Raw genomic sequence first — 24,133 nt, 5'->3', positions numbered from 1 at the left:
TCGCCAGGCCTGGATGACTCTAGAATGCGTGCTCCTTTTTCTATATGATCACATTGTCCCACCCAGGAAAGAATCCTGGGGTGGACATTCAGGAGCGGGATAATTAGAGACTAGGTTCACGTGGAGAAAAAAAGACTGGTGAAGAGAAAGGTAAATGAAGATATAGTTCAGAGAGCTCCCCACCCGACCAGATGCTGGAGAAGGAGGAAAGAATGAATTGAAGATGCTCAGGGTTTGAGATGCTTACAAAGCTCACAAAGGTTTATAATCAGTCTTGTTCATTTCCTCACTCAGATTAGCCCCAAATATCTGAGTTGGATCTGAATTTTTGGAACCCATGTCTAGAATAGCAGTTCTCAAAATGTGACCAGGGACCCCTGAGAGTGCCTAAGACCTTTTCAGAGGGTCTTTAACTTTAAAATGATTTTTATAATAATACTAAGACATTACTTTCCTTTTTAATTCTCACTGTCTCACAATATCCAGTAAGCAGAGTTTCCAGAGGGTCCATATCTGTGATCGGGCAAGAGATTCCATGTAGAGACAGATGTGAAGTTCCAGCTGTCTTCTATTCAGGCAGGATTAAAGAGATTGGCAAAGATGTGAAATAATGCCACTCTTGACACTGTTTTTTTTGTAAAGCTAGCCTTAGTCAATATTCAATAAGTATATTATTTTTATTATTAAATGAATTAAAGTTTTTTTTAATTTTTGTTTAAATTTCTAAAACAATAATAGACATAACTCATACGAACAAAAGCACTTAGGGATGTTTGATAATTTTTAAGATTATAAGGTAGTCTTGAGATCCAGAAATTTGACAACCACTGATCTAAAAGAATAAGGAGAAAGACAAACTCTCAAATTGGGTTAGTATGGAAATACCACTAACTTCTGGGCCAGGCATTATACCGGGTGGTTTATATTTGTGACTTCATCTGATCTTCACAACAACCCGTTCAGGTAAAAAATTTGTCCCCATTTTGCAAATAAAGAAAATGAGGCACAGAGAGGTTGAGCAGCTTGCCCAAGGCAACACAGCTGCTAGGTGAGCACAGCAGAAACAAATGCTCTCTGTCAAATGCTAAGTCTAGGGCATCTGCTAATGGCTATCTTGCTTTTACAAAACCAATACTGCAAAATGCATTATATGTTAAAGTCAGATCTTTAAAAAAAACAAACAAAAAAACCCCCAAAGCTGTAATAGAAGTAGAGAAGACCCACTATGAAGGAGGAAATTTTAGATGAAGGGGCAGTAAAGGAGTATAATTCTTAAACACCAAACACCTATTACCTGCCAAACACTGTCCTGTGCCCTGCGAACACAGCAGTGAACAAGATACACCCTTCTCCTTCCCTTTAAGTTCATAGAGGGAGCAGTGAAAGAGCAGATACAGACTGTGAGCAAACAATTACACAAATGTAAAGCAGTTCGAAAATACAGTGACATCTGGATGGGAACTGAGCTAGCTCAGAGCAGTCCCCATTCAGCCACCAAGAGAGCCAGGAGGTAGGGGACCACCTGTCACCGATCAGGCCTGGTACCCCTTATGTCAGAGCCTAGCTGGGGCTGTGTAGACATCCCGAGCAGAAGTGCTTTGAAAAGTTCCTTTGTTTCTTTATTTTTAAGCCACAGATGTCTCTGAATGACTGAAGCTAGAAAAGCCAAGGTGACTGTTTCATTTGAAAGGACAAATATGTCTGTGAGGGCTGGTAGGTCAGAGAGGGAGGGCTGTGGGAGGTGTGAAGCACTTGGGTATGTTTAGCCTGTGTAAAGAATTTTGGAACAGGACTCTGGGCCGAAATAATAACTAGGCTGGTAGGAGGTATTCAGATGGGTTGGATGCGATTAGCCACACGTCTAGCTCTGGTGTGCAAGCACGGGGCCAAGGTCACAATGGAACAAGGAGAATGTCTTGAGTGGCTCACACAACCTGCCTGTCCATGGCACTAGTGGGAGGGTCATGGTCATCTTCATAGACAATAGCGAAAGGTATAACAGGACTCCTTTGCTGATGGGCTTTTTTCAACCACAGAGGACTTCTTGTTCTCCACTATTCCCATCCTTCCTCTCCTCAGCCCAGCCTGATAGAAAGAGGGCAGTGTTGGTACCCTGCACAGCCTACACCCTCTAAATAAAAATAAACACACACCCCTCCTCCAAAGCCTCAGGTAGGGAAGCTGCACATAACAGCATGTACTCAACTAACATCTTGATCTAACTGGGATGCTCTAGGCCAGTGGCTCCCTGATTTATGTCTCTTAGCCAAAACTTCCCTCCTTGGCCCCAGCCCCATAAGTTGATTCTCTACCTACATCTCTTGGCTGGCTCAATGTTTTTGAACCCAAACTTATAATCTACCCCCTAAACAGCACCTACCTCCACTTCCACAGCTGGCCCAACTCCATTAACCAGCACCACGTGCAACACTGGTCTCACAAACCTCCCTCCAAACCCTCTCACAGCCAATCCGTCTCCTGATCCCACTGGTTCCACCTCTACAGTCTGTCCAGGGTCTCGCCAAGTCTCTCTATCTCCACTGTCACCACCAAGGTTCACCTGGGCTTTCATGGAGACAATGACAATGACAATACTCTCCTTACAGAACTCTGCACTCATTCCAGCCTCAGCCTCCAGTTCAATTTCCGCATGGCAGCAGGTGGCCAGGTGTGAGATGGCTGAAAGGAAGAAAAGCAAGAAGTGTGGGGGGTGGGGGGAGAATCAGGAGGCTGTTGTGAAATTCCCACGAGGAGCGATGGGAGCCAGAACTGGGTGTGATAATGAGAACCTAAGGGATGGATGGACACGGTTCTTGGTTCTTGTGGAGGCAACTCTACCAGCTCCGCAGGGGAGAGCGGATCAGAAAGGAGAGGAAAGGCCCAGGGGCTGAGGCCAGGAGTAGGGATGTGCTATTAAGAGCGTTAAGGAAGTCAAGAGGAAGAACTGCTTTGGGGGTTCAGGGCAACCCCATTGACTCTGAGATACTGGAGAAGAGTTTCATACAGTGTCGTCTGCCCCAGTTACCTGCTTTATGTGAAGGGATTTAATTAGTCATTTGGATGAAGAGCTGTTTGATGCTGGGACGACATCTCTTATAGCTTGGACTCCCTGACATCTGAATGCTACTCATTTTCGAAACACCTTTCCCTGCCTTTCCTAGACCCACTGGTTCTACATTTTGACATTCCATGCCTGTGAGCTATGGGTATTTGCTGGTTCTTTTGTTTAAAGATGTCTTCTAGACCTACTAAATGAAGTCTTCTCTAGCAGCTATAACTCCTAACTCTTTACCTTCTGTCTGCTTAAGGTCTGCTTAAGGTCTGGCCAGATGGCCAGACAGAGTGAGGGCCATCTACATATCTAAATTGTACAGAGCTTTCTTTAAGACCCACATCAAATACCACATGGTTCACACAATCAGTCCCTGCTTTCCAGGTAATGATAATAACATACCTTTGAGGAGCTCACTACCATTAACACTGTAGTCTCGCCAACCTGCTCTCATAAGCAAAGAACGCATTTCTTCCAGAAACTCATTTCTCATTCTCTAGCTCCCACAGTCCTTTATCCAGAGACCTCTGCAGCATGTATCACTCCCACTGCAGAGTTATTTGCTGGACCACCAGATTATAAACTCCTTGAGGGCAGGCCCTGGGAGCGATTCATCTCCAGGATCCCACAGCCTGGCCCAGCACCTGGAACACAAGACTCCACACACACGTGATCAAAGAAGGAACGAAGAAAGCACAGTCCACATAGCTCTCCATTTAATGTGAAAACCTGAGTGATGCTTGGAGGCTTGGAAAGAATGCTGCCAGAGAAAGACAGCACCATACTTCAGTAGAAATAAAAACAGTGAGGAGCAGACCACAGGGTGACAACTCAGGATTCCTGTATCACCCCTGCTGGGGGCACCAGTGGTCACACAGAGCAGGTCAGCCACGTCCTCGGGAGCCAGCTTCTCCCCAACCCAATCCATGCAGAGAAGGGCACTAATTTCACTTCCTATACACAGGGGTGGAACCAACTCCAAGACAAACAGAGAGAAGACACCGAGGCAGGGAGAGCAGACTGTTTGTGGACAGGGGGCCTGGGAGCCACAGGCCTTCAGGAGCTGCTGCTCCCACCACCGTGAGTCCGTCTTAGGCCAGAGGGACTCAGCCCCTGCCAGCTCGCAGCAGCTGGGTCTCAGCAGCCTGTGGGACAGCCAAAGCCAGAGGGATGCCTAGAGCCAGCCCCTTTCCTGCAGCAGGAGTGCCAGGGAGGGCATTTCCCCAGGGCTGGAGCTGAACAAGAGCAGGCCCGTGCTGAGGCTCCAGCCCCTCGTCCCTTCTCCCCTTCCCACCATCCAACAGACGTTCCAAAGTACACTGAACCACTGCTCTTTCTAGTGGCTTCAAAGGAACTCCCAGTTTGGGGCATCAGGTTAGGGGTTGGGGAGGGGCCAATAAAGAGTTTTAGAAAAATTCCTCCTCTGTCCACTTATCCATGCCACGGCAGCCCCTGCATGGACATGGATAAAGAAATGGAGAAGAAAGGGACCCCCGCCCTGAAGCAGTTTCTTCCACAACCAGCCAAGGGCAAGGGCCACCGACAGGCCGTTTTCAGAGCCGAAGACCTCAACGCTGCCATTACAGGCTTCCCAGGTGAGAGGTTTCGAGCCCCGCAGCAGCCCCGACCTTGCGTGACCCCAAACCTGGCTGCAAGGAGAGCCAGGGTCTCCTTCAGAACCCAGCAGAGCTGCTGGCAAACACCTCTGCGCTCAGAATCGGAGTACCGGCTAGTTTAGGAAGAGAACAGAGGGAGCTGTGGGCGGAGCCAGAGGGAGGAGAGAGGGAGCTGTGGGCGGAGCCACAGGGAAGGACTGCAATACCCGGATGGGAACCTGGGAGCCGGTGGGTCATGAGTGTGATCATTCTCCCAGGTGGGAGGGCAGGATGGGGACAGAACACAGATGTGGGTCTAGCCGGGATCAGGGGGTCTGTGGCCTCGCAGCCAAGCCCTGATAGTCTCAAAGGAGAAAAATAAATAGTGATTTCAGAACAAATATCTAAGCACTCAGACCTCCAGACCTCAGGCATTTGGAGGATAACAAGGAGCCTTTCCTTTTCCAAACACCACCACCTCTCAGCCAGCACTGAGCGCCGACCTCCCCAAGGATGCTGGACTCCTTCCAAGGGGGACACGTGGGTGACCCAGAGGGGCTCAGGGCAGGGACGGGGAGCCTGGGGAAGACCATGATGAACAGTCCTGAGGAGACAAAGCAGTGAGTGGACAAAGAGAGGGGTGCCCCCTCACCCCACAACTCCCCACCGGGCGCAGGTGGTCCCTCACTCTGCAGAGAAGACAAAATCTACATGTGCTGCTTGGCTGGGGAATAACTGTCAGCATCTGACCAATGGTTCCTGCAGTCAACTAATCTCTTAAAGACACAGCAGTTCTTTAGTTTTGTCCCAGAAGAGCCTGAAGAGCCCAGAGAACACTGCAGGAAAAAGAACAAATAAAGATGATGCTCTGCTGTTGCCCACAGTGTCTCTGCCACCAGATGACCCCAGGCCCTCACACAGGGTGGCGGTAGAAGGGAGGCTGAGAGGAAATTTTGGCTTCGGGAGACGTGCTCATCAGTCATCGCTGCTAGCCAGCTCATCTGTCCCCCACTGTCACTGCCCGGGCGCCCACAGACCCTCCAGATGGCTGAAAGTGGTGCTTCTGGGCATTGCTGAAATGTTGCCTCTATCTGCCTGGCTGGGAAGGGTGCCCATGGTGGAGCAGCAGTGCAGTGAGTGGCACACTCTGTCCCCAACCCCAGGTGGGGACATTGCCAAGAGCTGTCCATCTACCTCCTTAACATTTCTGGAATCCCGCCATCTCTCTCCATCCTCACCAGCACTGCTGCAGCTCAGATAGTCAACATTGCTCCACTGAAACGGTACCAAAACACCCTGGCTGTCACTTCTGCCTCTGGTCTGGCTCACCTCCAATCCACTTTGTAATGGTAAAATTCCTGGCAGAAAGCCCTAGATCACCTCTAGGTGACAGTGCCCACGGGCCCTTCAAAGCAAGCCCCCACTTTCAGCGGGAGCCATGATGCTGCCAGTTGCTCCCTCCCCTTATGTGTCAGCTACGTGAGCCCGCTTCATTCTCCGAATGCCCTGTGTTCTTTGGCCTGCTCCAAGCCCTGTCACCTCTGTTTCACCTGGCTAACTCTAGTCAGCCTTCAGGTCACAGTAAGTCCATTGTTCCTTCATCCGTAACACCTGACCACAAGCATAGAACTTCTCACATGTCACGCAAATTGTCCCCTGCTACTATCACTTCCTTGCAACTTTGTTTATTGGGGTTTTTTTTTTATTCTCAGCACTACATGGCTCAATCTTTTGTTAAACAAATGAATAGAATACGGTCATCAATCACAGGCAATAAATTGGCAATGGCTATGGGAGGAATCTGGAAGGGCGGAGCACCAGGGAATGAAGTAAGCCTCCTGAAGCACAATTAGGCCAATGGACTTGCCCTGGCTTCAGCAATATTGCCCCACCCACTCTATGCATGAATGGTGGACGTGGCAGGTATTTCCTTACATCAGCAAACAGCAAAAGAAGTATTTGTTGAGGTTGATCTAGGCTCAACGTAAAGTCTATGCTATGTTTTGCACATTGTAGGTTTTCATAAAAGTTTAGAAAAAAATAGAATGCTATAACCAAGAGAATAAGCCTCTGTTCTCCTTCCCGTCGGAATAGCACACCTCAAGTCAACACTAAAGGCTTTCTCCACTGAAGTCCCCTCCAGAAAGTTCTGGCCCAAAGTTACAGATGTACCCATGTAGCTGCCTCTCAAGGAGGGAGAGGTAAGGGTTAGCTTTCCTGTCTCTAGGTGGTGAAATATAGAGACAAAACTGCTCCTTGGGGACAGGCACAAACCATGACCCACCCCAATGCTGGTCTCTTCCCGTCCCATCCCTGAGAGGAGGCACAGCTCTGCCAGGCACACCCAACTTTGAGGACAGAGAGCTGGAGTCAGCATGGCAGGTGAGCAGGTCTCTTGTCCTGTGATCTCTTTATGTACCTGACCAGAGACATGCACTTACAAGCCCAACTCATGGCCTCTAAGGAATGGTGGGACGTCAGCAGGCACCCACAAAGCAATGCCAAACGCTTTTCTCACTAATATGCATATTTAAAGTCATCAAGTTAGTGAGAACATTCAACTGGAGAATATTTAAAGAATGAGATACCTACACTGTAAAGGGGGGAAACCCAGCTGAGTGATGCAAGGTGGTGACCTCATAGATACCTCCACGTCGTACAGAAGGAAAGCATCCTTCTTGGGCTTCTGTCCCTGCTGAGTCCTGAGTCTCTCCCAGGCCTCCCCTCGTCCCATCCCCACTATTCAGGGCCTCGGTCTCCAGTGGACTCATAGCTGGAAGGGAGCGTTGATAAACTCGGTGGAAGATGTAGAGAAATTTTCTTTGGGGCATTGCTACTTAATTGATCCCAAAGGCCCATGGTATGAATAAGTGATAACACCTGCCCTGTCATAACAAGAGAAGGCTCTGGAGCCGGGCTGCATGGGGCAAGCGACTTTCTCACACTTCACGGGCCACTATTCCATTTTTGGAAGAAGGGCTAGGGTTGGATGACTTCTAGACAGTGCTCACTAAGCAATACCCACATCTCTCTCTTGGTGGGTGTATAAAGGAGGAGAAAGAAAAATATATAATAGCGATTCATGACTCCCGCACATATGTATTTGGTCCTTACTATGTGCCTGGCCCCATGTCAGGGATTTCACAGACAATAAGTCCAAGCCTCACAACCACCCTGTCATATGAGGAAACTGAGGCTCAGACATCATCTTGACTTTGGAAATAAGCCATACAGAGAGTGAGTAACTAGAGAAGACAAGAAATACAGGAGAAGATCTCTATCACCTGTTTTCATCATAGGGTCTACCCCAGCTTGACCTCCCTCAAACTCCCCAGAACTTCAGCCCCTAAGAGAGGAAGATGCTGGGGTAAAGAGTCAGCAGAGAGGAGACCAAGAGCCAGGCCCTGAAAGCCGACTGTCCCCCAGGGAGAGCCAGGCCCTGAAAGCCGACTGTCCCCCAGGGAGAGCCAGGCCCTGAAAGCCGACTGTCCCCCAGGGAGATCCAGGCCCTGAAAGCCGACTGTCCCCCAGGGAACTGGCAGAGAGTGTGTCTTCAACACACCGAGTGTCTGCAGCTCGAATCCATGTAGCTCCCCAACTTCCTAGCTATTTTGAGGCAAATGGCTTCTCTCATTTCTGTGCCTCTGTTTTCATATATGTAAAGTGGGAATGATGATGATAGTCCCATCTCATAGAGTTGTGAGGATCGAAGAACTCAATACCTGGCCCATAGTAAGTGTTGGGCAAATCTTAGCTCTCACTATCCTCATCAACACTGTCATGTCCCTGACTGATCCCAGCATAGGAAAGCAAGGGCTGCTGGTACTGCTGAGCCTCTCTACACAGGGCACCACTGGTCAACTACGGCCTACTGACCACGACCCACGGGGCCAGGCGACACCTCCCTCAGCAGAGCGTTGGTTCTCCCCGCAGTCACTTAGTCAGCCTTTGGTTCCTAACAAGGGGTCCTAAGTCCAGTGAACTGAGACTACTGTTCAACTGTTCACATGGGTGTTTCCAGCAAAGGAGCTCTGTGTGAGCCTCATGTCTCTGACCTCAGTGAACAAAGAACAAGGCGGAACTGGCCTGGCCAGTTCTCAGTGGGGTCCCCAAAGGGGCGGCTGTGGGCGCTGGACCAGTCGGACTTAGGTGTCAGCTCTGGTTTTTCTGCCCAGTAGCTGTGTCCTGTCTGGTAAATCAGTACCCCCCCCCAAGTCCCACTTTCTCAACCATCCTACTATAAGGTCTAAGTGGCGTAATATATACAATACACTTCATTTGCTGCAAAGCAGTATACCAATGTAGGGAACTAGGATTAGTATTTCCTCTCTCCCCAAATCAAATCCACTTGTTCCAGTGTATTATCAGACCTCCTTGCATACTCACTTATCCCCCCCCTCTCTCCCTCTGTCTTGCAGTTGGTTTAGGGTCTCAGGAGAGCAGCTGGATGAAGGGCACTGTGGGTGGCAAATGCAGTCAAGTCTGACCTCCCAGAGGTAGAGAGTCTTGGGTACTGTTTCCAGCTGGGCTGGTTGTGGAAAGGTCAGTACATAACCTCATGTGAGTCCTCTTCCTGTTCCAAGACCCGTGCTTGGCTTCTAAACATGGGGATTAGAATCAGCCAGGTCTCCAGGGCTGAGCTGACTGGGCAAAGCCAGTCTATGGGTTAATATGGGGTAAGCAGCAGCCACCTCTGGCTGCCAGAGCATCACGGCAGACGTGCCAGGGAACAGAGTGACAAGATGCTGCGGGATCAGATGTCACTGATCAGCACCACATATCTGCTCCCCCAGACTCGGGTAACACTTAGGAGTACCCACTGGAGACCAGTGCTGATTGTCATTCCACACAATGACAGTCTTGGCCCCAGCTTTCAGCTGTACCCCAGAAAAATAAAGAGGTTTTCATAACCACGTCCCCTGCCTCCTTTCACTACATGGAGATAAGAGACATCCAGTGGATGAGATCCATAAAACAGTGTTGCCAACTACCCTATCCATAATAAAGCTGTGGGTTGGTGAGCTACGTGTCTTGCTATTAACTCAGTGCTTCCTCTCGCATTTGCTCCAACTCCGCTCACTGATGGATTTAGGAAGCTCCCCGGCAGGCTGCTGAAGAAGGGGGGTGGAGAAGTGTTTCTAGCGGGTACACTGCTTTTGTTCTATGTAATGTGAAGGAATGATTAAATGGGCCAGGAAACCTCCAAATCGATGACATGTAGATCAAATTCATGGATGCCTTGAGGCTAGGGAGGTAATACCCATAGGTTAAAACTCATAATCCATAAATATGGCAAAAACACAAGCAACAAAGAAAAAAAACATCAGTTGGACTTCATTGAAATGTAACACTTTGTGTGAAGGACACCATCAAGAAAGTGAAAGGGCCTGACCGGGCGGTGGCGCAGTGGATAGAGTGTCAGACTGGGATGCGAAACACCCAGGTTCGAGACCCCAAGATCGCCAGCTTGAGCGAGGGCTCATCTGGTTTGAGCAAAGCTCACCAGCTTGAGCCCAAGGTCACTGGCTCAAGCAAGGGGTTACTCAGTCTGCTGAAGGCCCACAGTTAAGGCACATATGAGAAGGCAATCAATGAACAATTAAGGTGTTGCAACGCGCAATGAAAAACTAATGATTGATGCTTCTCATCTCTCTCTGTTCCTGTCTGTCTGTCCCTGTCTATCCCTCTCTCTGACTCTCTCTCTGTCTCTGTAAAAAAAAAAAGAAAGTGAAAGGGCAACCCACAGAATGAAATAAAACATTAGGAAATCATATAGCTGGCATACAATCAAACAATCAAAAATAAATCTAAAACTTTAACTTGGTCAAAGCTCCCTCCAGGCACACGGGGGCAAAAAGGCTTGGACTGACTTAGATGTGAGGCCCCGGGAGTCACTCAGAGAGAGAGTGATTAATTAAGGGCCCCTCTCCAACGCTAATAATACCTCCAAGTAGCCAGGAACAGTAGTGTTCAAGAGCCAAGAAGCTGTACCCAGTGGGGAAGGACTTATCCTAATGGTAGTCATGGAGTTGAGTCCAAAAATCCAACTATCAATACTAAAGCAAATAATGGTAGAAATACGGTTTCTCCACATATCGATGCTTGCCAAGAATGGGCTTTGTCTGGGAACACTGGACTAGGGTGAGAGTCTGTGAGAGGACCAGGGAAGGGAGACTGCTGCACCACATGCTGTCTTCTAGCCCAAACCCAAGAGAATCCAAGCTAGGGCCTAAGGGGGAAAAAAAAGCAAATTAAATGAAAGCGTTCTCTTCTGGAAGCATGATGATGTGACTATGCTCTGTCCTGGTGCCAGACTTTAGCGCAGGTGGGGGAAGGGCACCCCCCATTGGAACAAAGTACAGAGCTTCTGCACGTCATTGTGGCTGACATGGAAGGAATAACATCAGTACTTCTGTAGAGAAAAAGGCCTACAGCCCAGCAGTGTAGAGGTCACAACTGGGAAGGCATGTGGTACATGACAAAAATGAACAGGAGGAAAACAGAGACTGCCAGGGAGACAAAGAGGGCAGCAGAGGTCACTCCCCAGTCAACATGGGACATTGCTGATACGCCTTCAACCATAAACTAGGTTGTAATGGTCTGGCTGGGAAGCGAGAGAGAAAGGAATCTCTGTTTCGTTCGTACTACTGTGACTGTTCCATATGTTCCCAGATTGGTGTAGCCAAGGGGAGTGGGGAAACACATTTGGATAAATGTCAAATCACAAACTTGGATCCAAAAAGCTAACAGGAAAAGCAAACAATGGTAAATGCATGGCTCCCAGTAGATTCTATGGAATAACATACGGCCTCTAGCTGGGTGCCAGTTAAATTGTAATCAACTGTATGATGTCGCAGTCAAAAATACAAACTTGAACTATGAAGAGTCTAGAAAGATGCATAGATGTGGTGGGGAGTGGTAGAAAATGCTCAAACGTTGGAAGGTTGGGGTTTTTGGAGACTGCAGTCCATTTCTTGCTCTGTCACTCTCTGTTTGAGTTGCCTCTTCTTTCTGGGCCTCTCCTTTTCATAAGCACGGTGATACAATTAGGACAGATGGTCTCTAAGACCCCTTCTAGTTCCTGAGGCCCTTTCAATCTATGAATGCAATTTCAAAATGAGGGATGTAACAGTCCTGCTCAGCTCTGCCCTGGTCAAACCACAGGCAGATAGCTGACTTTAGTCCGTGGCTCCTCCTAAGTGAGACATGAACAAATGGAGAGAAAAACAAGGTCATCATTACCCGGGTTCAAGGAAGCTCTCAGAACTGTATGGAAGAAGCTAGTAGTGTTCCCCCTTGGAGAGGTGAAGTCTCGTGGCAGACATAATGGTTTTGAAATGCTTGAAGCATTGTTGTGTAAAAGAATACCTAGATCTGTCCTATAAAGTCCCAGGAGAACAGAAGCAAGAACAAAGGGGTGGAATCCACAGGGAAGGGCTTTTAGTTTTATGTAAGAGGAAAATTGTCACCCTTGAGCTTATTTGGAAGTGGAATGAACCTACTCCTGGAGGCGTTCAAACTTAAGGAAGGGATTCAAAGATCTAGTGAGTAGGTGACCTTGGTGACATTTGAGGTCCTTCTCAATTCCAAAATTCTGGGAGCGCCCATAAGGTAACTGGAGACCTGGTTAATTATCACAGAAAAAGAACAGCTGGTTCTCCATCTGTTTTCTCACCATTTCTAAGTGGTTGGCACATAGTAGGGGTTTAATAAAACTTGTGGAAAGGTGGGGAGAGAAGCAGAGATAGAAGGTTCAAGTTACACATGCATGCGTCCAGAAAGGCCTTTGCTCAGAAGCCCCACCTCCCTTCCACTGGTGAAGGTGCTGGATTCCAGACAAGACCTCCCTGCCTGCCTGTGAGTGAAGCTCCCTGGAATTAAACATCTGCATTTCCCCGGAAAGATGGAATCAGAAAGACAAGCAGGGAAGAGCCTGTGGCTTCCGCCTCTTCCCTGCCTTCCTGCTTAGCCTGCCAGGTAGCCCCATGGCCTGAGAACCCCTCGTTCTGTGTTGTCCCCACAAAGCTGCAGTCAGCCTGCTGTGCTCTGTGAAGCTGCACGTTTGTGCCTGGTTTTGTAGGGACCCTTTAGAGTTCACTAATTTTTCTCCAGTGGGGACATTCTGCTTCCGGGGCAGCTATAAGAAGGGAGCCTGGCCTCAGCTATGCAGTTATGATCAGGAAGAGGTAACCCTTCCCTGCTCCAGCTCTGCTGCCCTTACTACAGCCCCTACCCTCTAAGAAGGAACAAAGGTCACCCTTCTGGGCAGGGTTAGCCTTACAAGCAAGGGCACCTGCAGCTCTGCAGAACTCGCTAGAGATTGCTGACATATATGATTTTCTTTCGAAGCCTCCTGTTCTTTCATTTGGCTCTCCCTCCCAAGACCTCTCTCCTCCTCAAGCTGTGCGGCGACGGTGGGTTTTTAACACCAAGTAGCTATGATTCAGAGCCAGACCTCTGGCTGATGAGAGCGAAAATTATGCTCACGCGCACACAGAGGACCACAACGGGGGAAAGAGAAAATGGAAACATTTTTCGAGTCTGCAAAGTCATTCTCAGGTGAAGATTTATGGAGCCGGCCCTGATAGCTCCTCGTTGTGCAGAGTACTCAGCCAGAGATCGTCATCTTGATATTTAGTCCCACAAACAAACCTTTACCAAGCTCCTCTGTATTCAAAGCATCGCGCTGTCCCTGCCCCGTCACCAGCTTTGCACACACTTCCTCCTGCCTCTACCCGTCCAGGCAATGCCTCTCAAAGTCCCTCACTGAACCATTGAACAAGCAACACAGACCGAGGGCACCGGAAGAATGACATCATCGTCAAATAAACAGCCACCGGTGGCTCTGGGCTGGGTACAAAGCAGTTCCAGAAAGGAAGAATCTTTGTCATTTATGCCATTTGCATCACCCCCATTTTACAGATGATGAAATAGGCTCAGGAACTAGGTAGCTTGTTCACTTGACTATGAAGTAGTGGAGCCAGAATTCATACCCAGGCCAACCTCTTTTGATCCCATGGACTGTCTATATTATAATTATTTTAGGAATTAAAATTCTGTGCTGAACTCATTTCATCAGCGGTGGAGCTGGCTTTCAGAAACCATCCTCATTATCTAGTCCTCTCTCTGGATAGCCTTGAGCAGGGGACCTTGGTTCAAAAGGGGACTGGCCAGGAGAAGGGGATGGGTTTTGATGAAACAAGCTGACCAATATCATGGCCGTGGCATGTGTAGTTTAACAAACCAAGCGATAGAATTGAGTAAACACTGCTGATGCCTTCCAGTAGAAAATGAAGTCTGCGTCCCAGTGAGTTTTCTAAGTAACAGACTACAAGACTGGGATCTGAGTGTTCAAAAACATTCAGCAAATTAGCCTCACTGCAACTTGTTGCAATCCTGTCTCTTGCCATGTGACGGACTGGCAGAGGTGGTCACCAAACACCTACTGCAGCCTGACCTGTGGTAGTACAGTGGGTAAGGTGTTGACCTGGAACACTGAGGTCGCCAGTTCGAAATCCCAGGCTTGCCTGGTCAAGGCACATATGAGAGTTGATGCTTTCTGCTCCCCCTTCTCTCTCTCTCTCTGCCTCTCTCTCTCTCCCTCCCCTCTCTCTAAAATGAATAAATAAAACCTAAAAATATATATATATATTATTCATTTAAAAAAATACTGGGCCCTGGCCAGTTGGCTCAGTGGTAGAGCATCGGCCTGGCATGCAGGAGTCCCGGGTTCAATTCCCGGCCAGGGCACACAGGAGAAGCACCCATCTGCTTCTCCACCCCTCCCCCTCTCCTTCCTCTCTGTCTCTCTCTTCCCCTCCCGCAGCCGAAGCTCCATTGGAGCAAGGATGGCCCGGGAGCTGAGGATGGCTCTGTGGCCTCTGCCTCAGGCGCTAGAATGGCTCTCTGATTGCGGCAGAGCGAAGCCCCAAGATGGGCAGAGCATCGCCCCCTGGTGGGCATGCTGGGTGGATCCCAGTCGGGTGCATGCAGGAGTCTGTCTGACTGCCTCCCCATTTCCAACTTCGGAAAAATACAAAAAATATATATATATACTGCAAGAAGAGTCTAAGATACTGATTAGCCAGGAGGCATAGAGCAGGCACTTAGACCTGCTTATCGGCACATCTTCCTTCCTCCCTTCCTCCCTCCCACCCTCTGTCCCTCCCTCTCTTCTTTCTTTTTTTCCTTTCCATTGTCCTTTTTGGCAGGAGGGGGCAGTGGCTACCTTCCCTGCTGCCTTCAACTCCTGAGCCTTCATCATGGGGTAGACAGACAGTGAGCTTGCTGTCAGACACCTGGGTTTGGATTCTGACTCCACCAGTCACAAGATGGCTGACCCAAGGGGAAGCTAATTAACCTCTTTGAGCTTCAGTTTCATCACCTGTAATACTGGGACAGTAACACATGTGACACAGGGTGGTGAGGAGAGTTATTGAAGAATGTGTGCAAAGTGTCTACACACAGTTTATGACCACACAATCCCTATTATTAGTACTATTCTTACCTCCTCATCTTTGTAAGTCATGCAAATTCTACCCATTATTCACTGGCCAAGGAAAAACTCCTTAATGACCCTCTTGCCTCCGCTTTACAGAAATGCCTCTGGCTGCCCAGACATGGAAAGCACAGGCCGGCTCTGTTGCTCAGTCCACGAACACTCTCCACCTTCTATCAACACGTACTCGCTCCCGTCTGCATTTGTATTTCCCAAACGGGATCATAAGCAAATTAAAGAAGGGATGATGTCTCATTGTCTCTCCCTTCCTCCATTCATTCAGTATTCATTGAGCCCACTGTGGACCAGGTAAAAACCCACACCGCCCCTGACCTTAGGCAGCTTGAAGTCTGGCTAGGAAGATATCTGCAGATGCAACAAGGTAACTCTTAGGACGGCCCTCACTGCCCGGCCTGGGACTCTTCCCAAATACACTGGATGTATATTCCCTGACCCCCAACCCCAACCCCCAACTGGGTGAGGGGCCCCTTCGTATGTCCCCCTGTCCTGTCCTTAGGAGAGACTCAGTTTACTCCACGGCAATTTCTCATTCACTCCTCCCCCGGTAGCCCACAAGCTGTGAGGGCAGACCTTGTGTCTCTCTCGTTCACTGCTCCGTCCTCAGTTCTCACGCTGTGCCTGGCACACGGCAGACATTCCAATAACACTTATGAAATTGACAAAGACATACTCAGGTAAAAGGCTGATTGACTGAGGTTCTGGGGAATTGGCAGGTAAATCTAACATTTGTTTTCTCAGCGTCCATCCTTACTGATATATTTTTAGAAAATATCTCCCTGGTGGGCATTTCTCCTCTCACTAATTTTAAAGAAGGAAGGGAAAATTATTTTCTGCTCTGTGTGATTTCTCGCTAGCTATCTGTAATTGTCAGCCTCGTGCCCGAGAGCCACAATAAAGGCTTGATAAGAAGCAGCTCAAGGAGGCTGAAACTTGATTAATCTCGCTCCTCTGATGAAATAGAACAGAGGCCTTAACCACTCTTCTCCCCCCTCCACCTCTTCTCACCGAGGTCTGAGGACATCCCGTGAAGGGCCCAGCTGCCACAATCTACCGGCATAATTTGTGATCTGTGGCCACCAGTCTCAACTGCCCTCAGAGTGATCGGAGAGAGCAGCAGGAGCACTGAGCTGGAAGTGATGATGACATGACCTTCAGCCTCGCTCTGCATCTAACTTGACCTTCAGCAGGTTACAGCAGGTCCTCGGATGATGTCAATGTGTTCAACGTCATTTCACTATAACGTCGATGAGATGCCATAGGAACTTCACGTTTATTTAGATCAATCAGCCTGGGGTAAAAAATGTTTCATTCAAGACACTGTATGTCATTTTGTTTAAAGCTGCAGAATCTATCGACAGCATTACCTGAGGCCTTAATCGACTCCACAATCTCCTCAACCACAAAATGGGAGAACGCTACCTCACCCACAAAGTACTGAGAGTTTCAAAGGAGACAATAGACACAGAAACAAAGTAGAAACAAAAGAGGTGATGGTAGCAATAGCTCTACATGATGATTTCCAATTGGATGAAAATTATGTTTTCATAAAGGGGGGAATAAAAGAATTCTGCAAGCGGTATGGGTATCTATAAGGTCAGAGACAATATCCCTTTCCCAGTCGGTTTCCCACTGACAGAGCTGCCCACCATCTAAGTCTTCTGTTGTAAATTCTTCCTCTCAGAGCAGTATCCAGCTATGGCCAAGGAGAATGTCTTCCTCACAACACACACAGTCAGACATTTCGTCACTACAGGTATCATTCAGAATAGGAAAGGCTTCCAGGAAAAGCACCAGCCCCTTCGATCTTTCTACAGTCCCCTTCGTTCCCCAACTCTTCCCCCTGACCCTCCCCCAACAACACACACACACACATGCACCAAGAGAGCACCTGCTCCTCCCATATCCCCAAATAATCAGCAACAAAACAAAGTGAAACCTTGATGTCACATAAACTTGGTTCAAAATCCAATTGGGCCACCTCTCACCCTGTGGCTCTGGGTAAATTACTCTGGGTCTCTAATTACTCAGTTTTCTTATCTGCAAAACAGGGATAATAAAGCCTAGTTCTGCAGTTGTTGGGTAAGGAAAAGTTCCCGGCATGACACCTGGCCTGTCTTGGGTGTTCAGTGTATGAGTGTTTCTAGTTCCTTCCATCCTTCTCCAAGGAAAGCACTTTCATTCTTCTTGGTACCATTTCCTGCCCAGTTAAGATCTGCCCATTAGGCCTGGACAGTGAACCGGGGAGGCCTCCCTGATCACATGGAATGACTTTCTTTCCCTTTAAGAGCTTCCCCTCATTTCTCTGCAGTTGGACCCTTTGGGGGTGGGTGGGTAATTTTTTTTTTATTCATTGATTTTAGAGAGAAAAGGCAGGGGGTGGGGAAGAAAGAGAAACAAGAACATTGATCTATTCCTGTATGTGTCCTTACCGGAGAACTAACCAGCAATTTCTGTGCTTTGGGACAAAACTAACCAACTTAGCCATCCAGATAGGGCAGGCCATTTTTTTTTAAAGAAGCTTTGTATCTAGGGAAGCACACATCCAGATATATGTATATTTAATGACCTGCACATTAAATACTGCAATGTACCTGATGTTTTATGCATGTTTAAGTTTTATGAAAGCCAAGCACACCCAAAGGACTAACACGTGGTTGAGAAACATCACTGGTGAGTCCTAGACATACGCTGTGAGAGAGGAATGGAGCAGAGGGTAAGAGCCGCCACTGTTTGGACACCCCATGTGTGAAGCTCTGGGCTAGGTACACTGCATCAGTTTATTTTTTTCATCCCCAAAACTTAGTAGGGGGTGGGGGGTTGGTATCTATCTCCATTCTCAGTTGAATAAACTGCCAAAGGTCAAAGCACTAATCAAGAGCAGAGGTGGGCCTGACCAGGCAGTGGTGCAGTGGATAGAGTGTCGGACTGGGATGCAGAGGACCCAGGTTTGAGACCCTGAGGTCGCCAGCTTGAGTGTGGGCTCATCTGGTTTGAGCAAAAGCTCTCCAGCTTGGAACCAAGGTCGCTGGCTTGAGCAAGGGGTTACTCGGTCTGCTGTAGCCCCACGGTCAAGGCACATATGAGAGAGCAATCAATGAACAACTATGGTGTCACAATAAAAAACTAATGATTGATGCTTCTCATCTCTCTCCGTTCCTGTCTGTTTGTCCCTATCTATCTCTGTCTCTGTAAAAAAAAAAAAAAAAAAAAAAAAGAGAGCGGAGGTGGGCCTGAAGCCAGAACTGCCCTCTCCAAAGCGCCGGCCCTTTTCCACGTTCCAACAGCACGTGCCCAGGCACAAGGGAGAAGGAAGCAGGGAGGCCCACAGGCCCTGTTCCCAAAGCCTAGAGCTTCACAGGAGCTAGCCAAAATATACACGAGGCAAGAAAGATTGTCAGTTCTTCAAAGAGCTGTTATACATCATCATCTCATCCAGTTCTCGCCTCCGTGAAGTGGGGTTGTCAGGAGAGCCTCTTAGCCCTGAGCCACAGAAATTAAAGGGCACAGCCCTAAGCGCAGAGCAGATCTGAAGTTCCAACAGGGTCTGCCTGTCATGAAGAGCTAATGTTTGCTGGTACCAACTGAAGGGGGGTGAGAAGAGGGGGGAAGGTTGAGGCAGACAGACACAACTGGTTGCCCCCACCAGCTGCTCCTCGTCTGTATTACTGAGCACATGACTGTCTCAACTAAGACTACATTTCCCAGTGTATTTGCAGCTAGGTGTGGCCAGGTTACCAAGTTCCAGCCGTGTGATATGAACAAAGGTAATATATCGAGTTCCTAGCTTTGCTCTCAAAATGAAAGTGTTCAGCCCCCTTCCCCTCCCCCTTCTTTCTACTTTCTGGAAAACGAACATGTGGTTGAAGCTGGAACAGCTATTCTGGACCCTGATATGGAAGGTCAAGTGCTGAAGATGGCAGGGAAGTCTGCGCCCCCGATGGCTGCAGAGCAGCCAGGCCAACGCTGAACTTCCAGAAAACACACGCCTCGTCGATGCTACTAGTACTTTCTGTCTCTGCCCAGCAGCAGAAGAGCATGTCCTAACTAATAAAGAAGCTTGGCCAATAACACCGCAGGCCCGTTCCAGAGCCTTCTCAATTGTTCAGATTCCTCAAGTCCATAAATATTTACGAAGCAACTACCATATGGTTGAAGTTTTCCTAAGAGTATCTTTATGTCCTCCTGGGAGATGTGCCCCACATTTTTGTTTTTAAAACCAGTATATTGGTATAGAATATAAAAAGGCAGATTCAACAAAAGTAAAATGGAAAGAAATATGTAACATTTAATAAGATCATGAGGGAGGCAGAGAAAAGTTGATATTGTCTTGCAATTAATCCTAAGCTAAAGGGAAACTACAAAGCATATTACTAGTAGGTGCAGGAGTGGGGTCAAAGGTCCAGGGGTGCAGGTCACTGGCGTCCCTTTCCCCGGGAGAGGAGGTGAATAAGGAAACCACCGGGGGTGAGCCCACTTATTCTTTGGGAGCTCCCAGGCCTGGCTGGAAAGGGGTTGGGGAGAAGGTTGACTGAAGCATGGATCAGGATGAGATGTGGCCCAGCAGAAGAATAAGAGGAGGGGCCCTTCTGGACTGAATAGATGCCCCCACGGGTCCCTTCAGCACTGACGTTCTGCTCTGATTTGAGGAAGCTGAGGTGCAGAGGACTGGGAAGAGAGAAATGAATTCAGAGACAGGTGTCACGCGGTGCAGAGATAGGAGACCAAACACTCAGCATTTGGTGGGGGAGTGTCTGGAGCAGAAATATACGTCTAGACCCTCTGCCATTGTGGCTTAATTACAATGACAAGATGATAGCAATGACATTATGAGGAGAGAATCAGAAAAGTGCAAAGCTTATTTTTAAAAAATAGAAATGTCTTTTCACCATGAAATTCTCCCTGGAGGGCTCCCCCCAAGACAGGGCCATGTCCCTAACCTGAGACTGAGACTTCACAGATATAGGGACTCTTCCTCCTAACAGTTCCTCCTTCTGTAAGGGGTCCCTCAGAGGCTGGGAGGAGGCTCAGCCCTCAGGGATAGCTCCACCTCCAGGCCTTAGTCATGGAGGCGGGTGACCAGACCTGTCTCTGTCTTTCCCACAGCCCCCACCACGTCAGACCACAGGCTCCCTGAGGGCACCACCACAGCGATCGTCTCCAAATCCTTAACACACAGTAGGGGGTCTGTCAGGGAGGCACTCAGTACATACCTATCAAAAGGGGGACATCTCTCTCAGTGTCACACAGAGGGCCAGAGTGCCCTTGTGCTTCACTCAGTGCCACCAACACACAGTAAATGTGCAAAAAGATGTGAGGAGTTCACTCACCACACCTCAGGGTGAAGCCTCTCGGGAGACACTGGAGACCCACGTGAGGGCGGCGAGAGCAGCCCCTGCCCAGGACAAGACCCCAGAACGGAAGTTAGACATAAACCCAGGCAGTTGGAGACACCGTAAATCGCCTACACCCACACATAATCACAAGTACTCATTTTAGCCAACAGTTGTCACCTCTTCCTATTGCAATTTTTAAAAATCAAAACTGAGAAAGGTAGGCAAGATTGAAAATACTTAGTTTTTCTGCTTCCTGGCATCCTCTGGGGAATTTGCGAAGTTATAATGAGATATTCGGTGCCAGAGAGCAGAGAGGAGAAGCAACAGCAGGCTGCTGGATAATGTATTATGGCTAACTCACTGCTGCAGAATAGCCGAGAAATAATACTACCAACCCTGTGAAATTCAATGCAAAGAAGAAGAAAGTCACAGTGTAACCAGTACTTCAAAAGCCCATTGGCTCTGTCTCTCTGTACACTCAAGGAATGGTGGGCCTGACAGCCAGGATTACTGAGGAAAGAGAAGCATGGGCACCTTGGCATAAATGCAGGATGCGGTCAATGCTGCCTGTCGCCAGAAGTGCCCATTCTGGGGTCAATTCAATCCCAAGAGCCATGCAGTAAGTACATAAGTAAATGCACATGTCCACACATAGGCAAAGCGAGATAACAGAGGACCCACAAATCTAATGAGACATTAGCACTTGTCCTGAACAAAGGCTGCTCGGAATGTGAGCTTCCAAGGAAAATTGCCACCGCATGACACAGAGTTCAATAACTTTGTTGTTAGCACAAGAATTTGTCAGACATGTCACACGGAATCTGGAACAGCTGTAACTGTGACAGGTTGCTGAAAAATGGCTGGTTTCCAAAACACCTGGTCCCCCAAGTCTCTACCAAAATCTTGTTCTTAAATTAAAACAAACAGCAGCAAACAAGAAACTCATGAAAAGTTTCCAGAGCAGACCGACTGGCTTGTTAAAGTATACAGAGAGAATTTTCAAAGTGTTGGTATGTCAGCGGCAGGCGCGTCCAGCAAGGGAGTGGGTTTCTGAGTCAGAGATGCCTGGGTCCAACCCTGTCTCTCCTGCTTACCAGCCCCACACTCCCGGTTAAGTGAGTTAACTTCTCTGAGCTTCCATTCCTTATTAGTTGGAGATGACCCTCTCTCAGGTATAGAATTCCTGTGAACAGCCTAACCTGTGGTGGTGCAGTGGATAGAGTGTCGACCCGCAGTGCTAAGGTTGCCAGTTCAAAACTTCAGGCTTCCCCAGGTGCATATGAGAAGTGAAGCAACTATAACCTCACTCTCTCTCTCTCTCTCAAATCAGTTTAAACAAATAAAAATTTTTAGGAAAGGAATTCCTGTGAACTGTAGAGATCGTGTGTGTAAAGCTCTTAGCACAGCAACTAGCAAATAACTGTTCAGTAAATGAGGTTTCTGTTAAGTGGACTTGTCTACCTCAGAATCGGACTAGGCTGCAGAGGCCACTACCTGCGTATTACACTATATTTAAAGACATGGAAATGTCACCTGCTCTGAGAAGGTGATGAGAAAAAAGAGGTGATCATTTTTTTTTTCTGAAGTTGGAAACGGGGAGGCAGTCAGACAGACTCCTGCATGCGCCCGACCAGGATCCACCTGGCATGCCCACCAGGGGGCGATGCTCTGCCCATCTGGGGCATTGCTCTGTTGCAATCAGAGCCATTCTAGCGCCTGAGGCAGAGGCCATGGAGCCATCCTCAGTGCCCGGGCCAACTTTTCTCCAATGGAGCCTCGGCTGCGGGAGGGGAAGAGAGAGACAGAGAGGAAAGAGAGGGGGAGGGGTGGAGAAGCAGATGGGGGCCTCTCCTGTGTGCCCTGGCTGGGAATTGAACCTGGGACTCCTGCACACCAGGCCGATGCTCTACCACTGAGCCAACCGGCCAGGGCCGAAGAGGTGATCATTTTTGAGGTTTTCCTTGGAGCCCATACCCAGAAAATTACGCTCTCCACAGCAGAATGGCTTTGAAAAAACAAGCTGCTTATTCTTATCATCTGCCACCAGAACCATTTTTTTTTTCTTTTCTTCCAGGTAAAAAGTTGCAAGGAAGTCTCCTCAGATTTAAAACCCTTGGGGAGCCCATGAACTAGGGCTTATTTTTTAACTTACCATTCAACACATTTTCTGTAATTGGACCCAATGAAGGATTTCGGTTGACCGTGTCCCATCTCCCCAGTAAGAGAGAAATTGTGCCCTCTGCACACTGTATTGGTTTGTTTGCAGGGTGCCCCAAACTCACAGAACTGCTGCAAACACTGTCTAGCAACGTGGTGCTTTTTAAGACTGAAATTGTTCTGCGAGAGCAAAGGTCTTAAATCCTTCTACACGCCATGATGAAGCGCCTCAAGTTCTCATTAAGCTAAGGCAATTAGCTACCCACAGATACTTAACGCTGCCTCCCATGGTCAGGCAATCATTTCTATTAAAACCTATTTTAAAGGACAAAGCAAACCCAAAAGCTCCATTGGTACACATTTCCCATGAATCAATCACCCCTTGGACACGTTCAGTAAATACTCAGGGGCAAGCTCTGTGCCTTGCCGAGAGGATTTTTGTGAAAGGACTAGATCAGACATGATGGGATGGGGGTGCCAAAAAGGAGGAAGCCGGCGGCAAACATGACAGTTTGGGGTAAATCCACTTGCAGAAAGGGGTGCTGAATCTCTAGTGGGTTGGATTAAGCAAGACAAACTGAAGCCTCGGGTTTCCCTGGTCTTAGAATTTTCTGGTAAGTATAACAAGTAATGCTTGGACTGCACCCTGCGGACTATGTTAAGCAAAAGGGTTTCTGCCTGCTGGAACCAGAATCCAGCTTCATCCTGTGAGACCAGACTGCTATCCAAACCGATGCTTCGTGGGAGGACTGCCCTCTCCCGTGCCGCGTTTTGTCACTGATGTGCACCTGGTGTCCTCGGCAGGTTCACCATGAGTCCAACCCAGTCCAGCTCATGTGCTTTCCCCAGTCCTGTCAGGTCCACTCCTCCCCTACGAGTCCCCTTCTGTGAAGGTAGCCCATTGTCTCCAGCCTAAGGCTCTGTCCAGAATCAGCAACAGCTATACAATGGTCAGTGGTAAATTACTGAGATTTAAGCACCTTCCTCAAAAACTAGGGTTGTTTTTGTTTTTTCAGTCTAGTCAGTTTAATCCAATAACCCATCACTTCTCAAATGAACAAAAACCCTTTTTTGCATTTTGTTTTATTTATTTGTTTGTTTGTTTCAATTTTGGAACATTTCTTAACCATCAAAGCAAATGTCAACAATATTGATCTAGATCAGCACTGTCCAATAGAAATAAGATTTAAACTTTCCTTAGGAGCCACATAAAAAGGCAAAAAAAAATGATAATAGAATATTTTATTTAACTCACTATATTAAAAATATTATCATTTTAATGTATAATCAATATAAAGGATAATCAATGAGATATTTCACATCCTCTTTTCCTTTCTCTTCCTGGCACCATATTGAACTGGGCAGATCTAGATCAATACTTCAATTGACATGGAAAGACTTCCACAATTCACTGTTCAGTGAGCAAGCGCTTTGCCAAATTGTATGTGTAGCATACAAGGCATTTTAACTTGATAAA

At 48.0% G+C, this 24,133-nt stretch overlaps 1 protein-coding gene across 2 annotated transcripts in view; it reads right to left on the bottom strand.

Annotated features, from left to right (window-relative positions):
* KCNH1 (potassium voltage-gated channel subfamily H member 1) overlaps positions 1 to 24,133 on the bottom strand; it is a 334,319-nt gene that overhangs the window by 176,194 nt on the left and 133,992 nt on the right. The gene's annotated exons all lie outside the window — the stretch shown is intronic.

The sequence above is a fragment of the Saccopteryx leptura genome, chromosome 2, assembly GCF_036850995.1.
Source record: "Saccopteryx leptura isolate mSacLep1 chromosome 2, mSacLep1_pri_phased_curated, whole genome shotgun sequence".
Taxonomy (NCBI): domain Eukaryota; kingdom Metazoa; phylum Chordata; class Mammalia; order Chiroptera; family Emballonuridae; genus Saccopteryx; species Saccopteryx leptura.
Note: the sequence above shows the minus strand (reverse complement) of the source record. Positions and strands in the feature narration are given on the sequence as shown.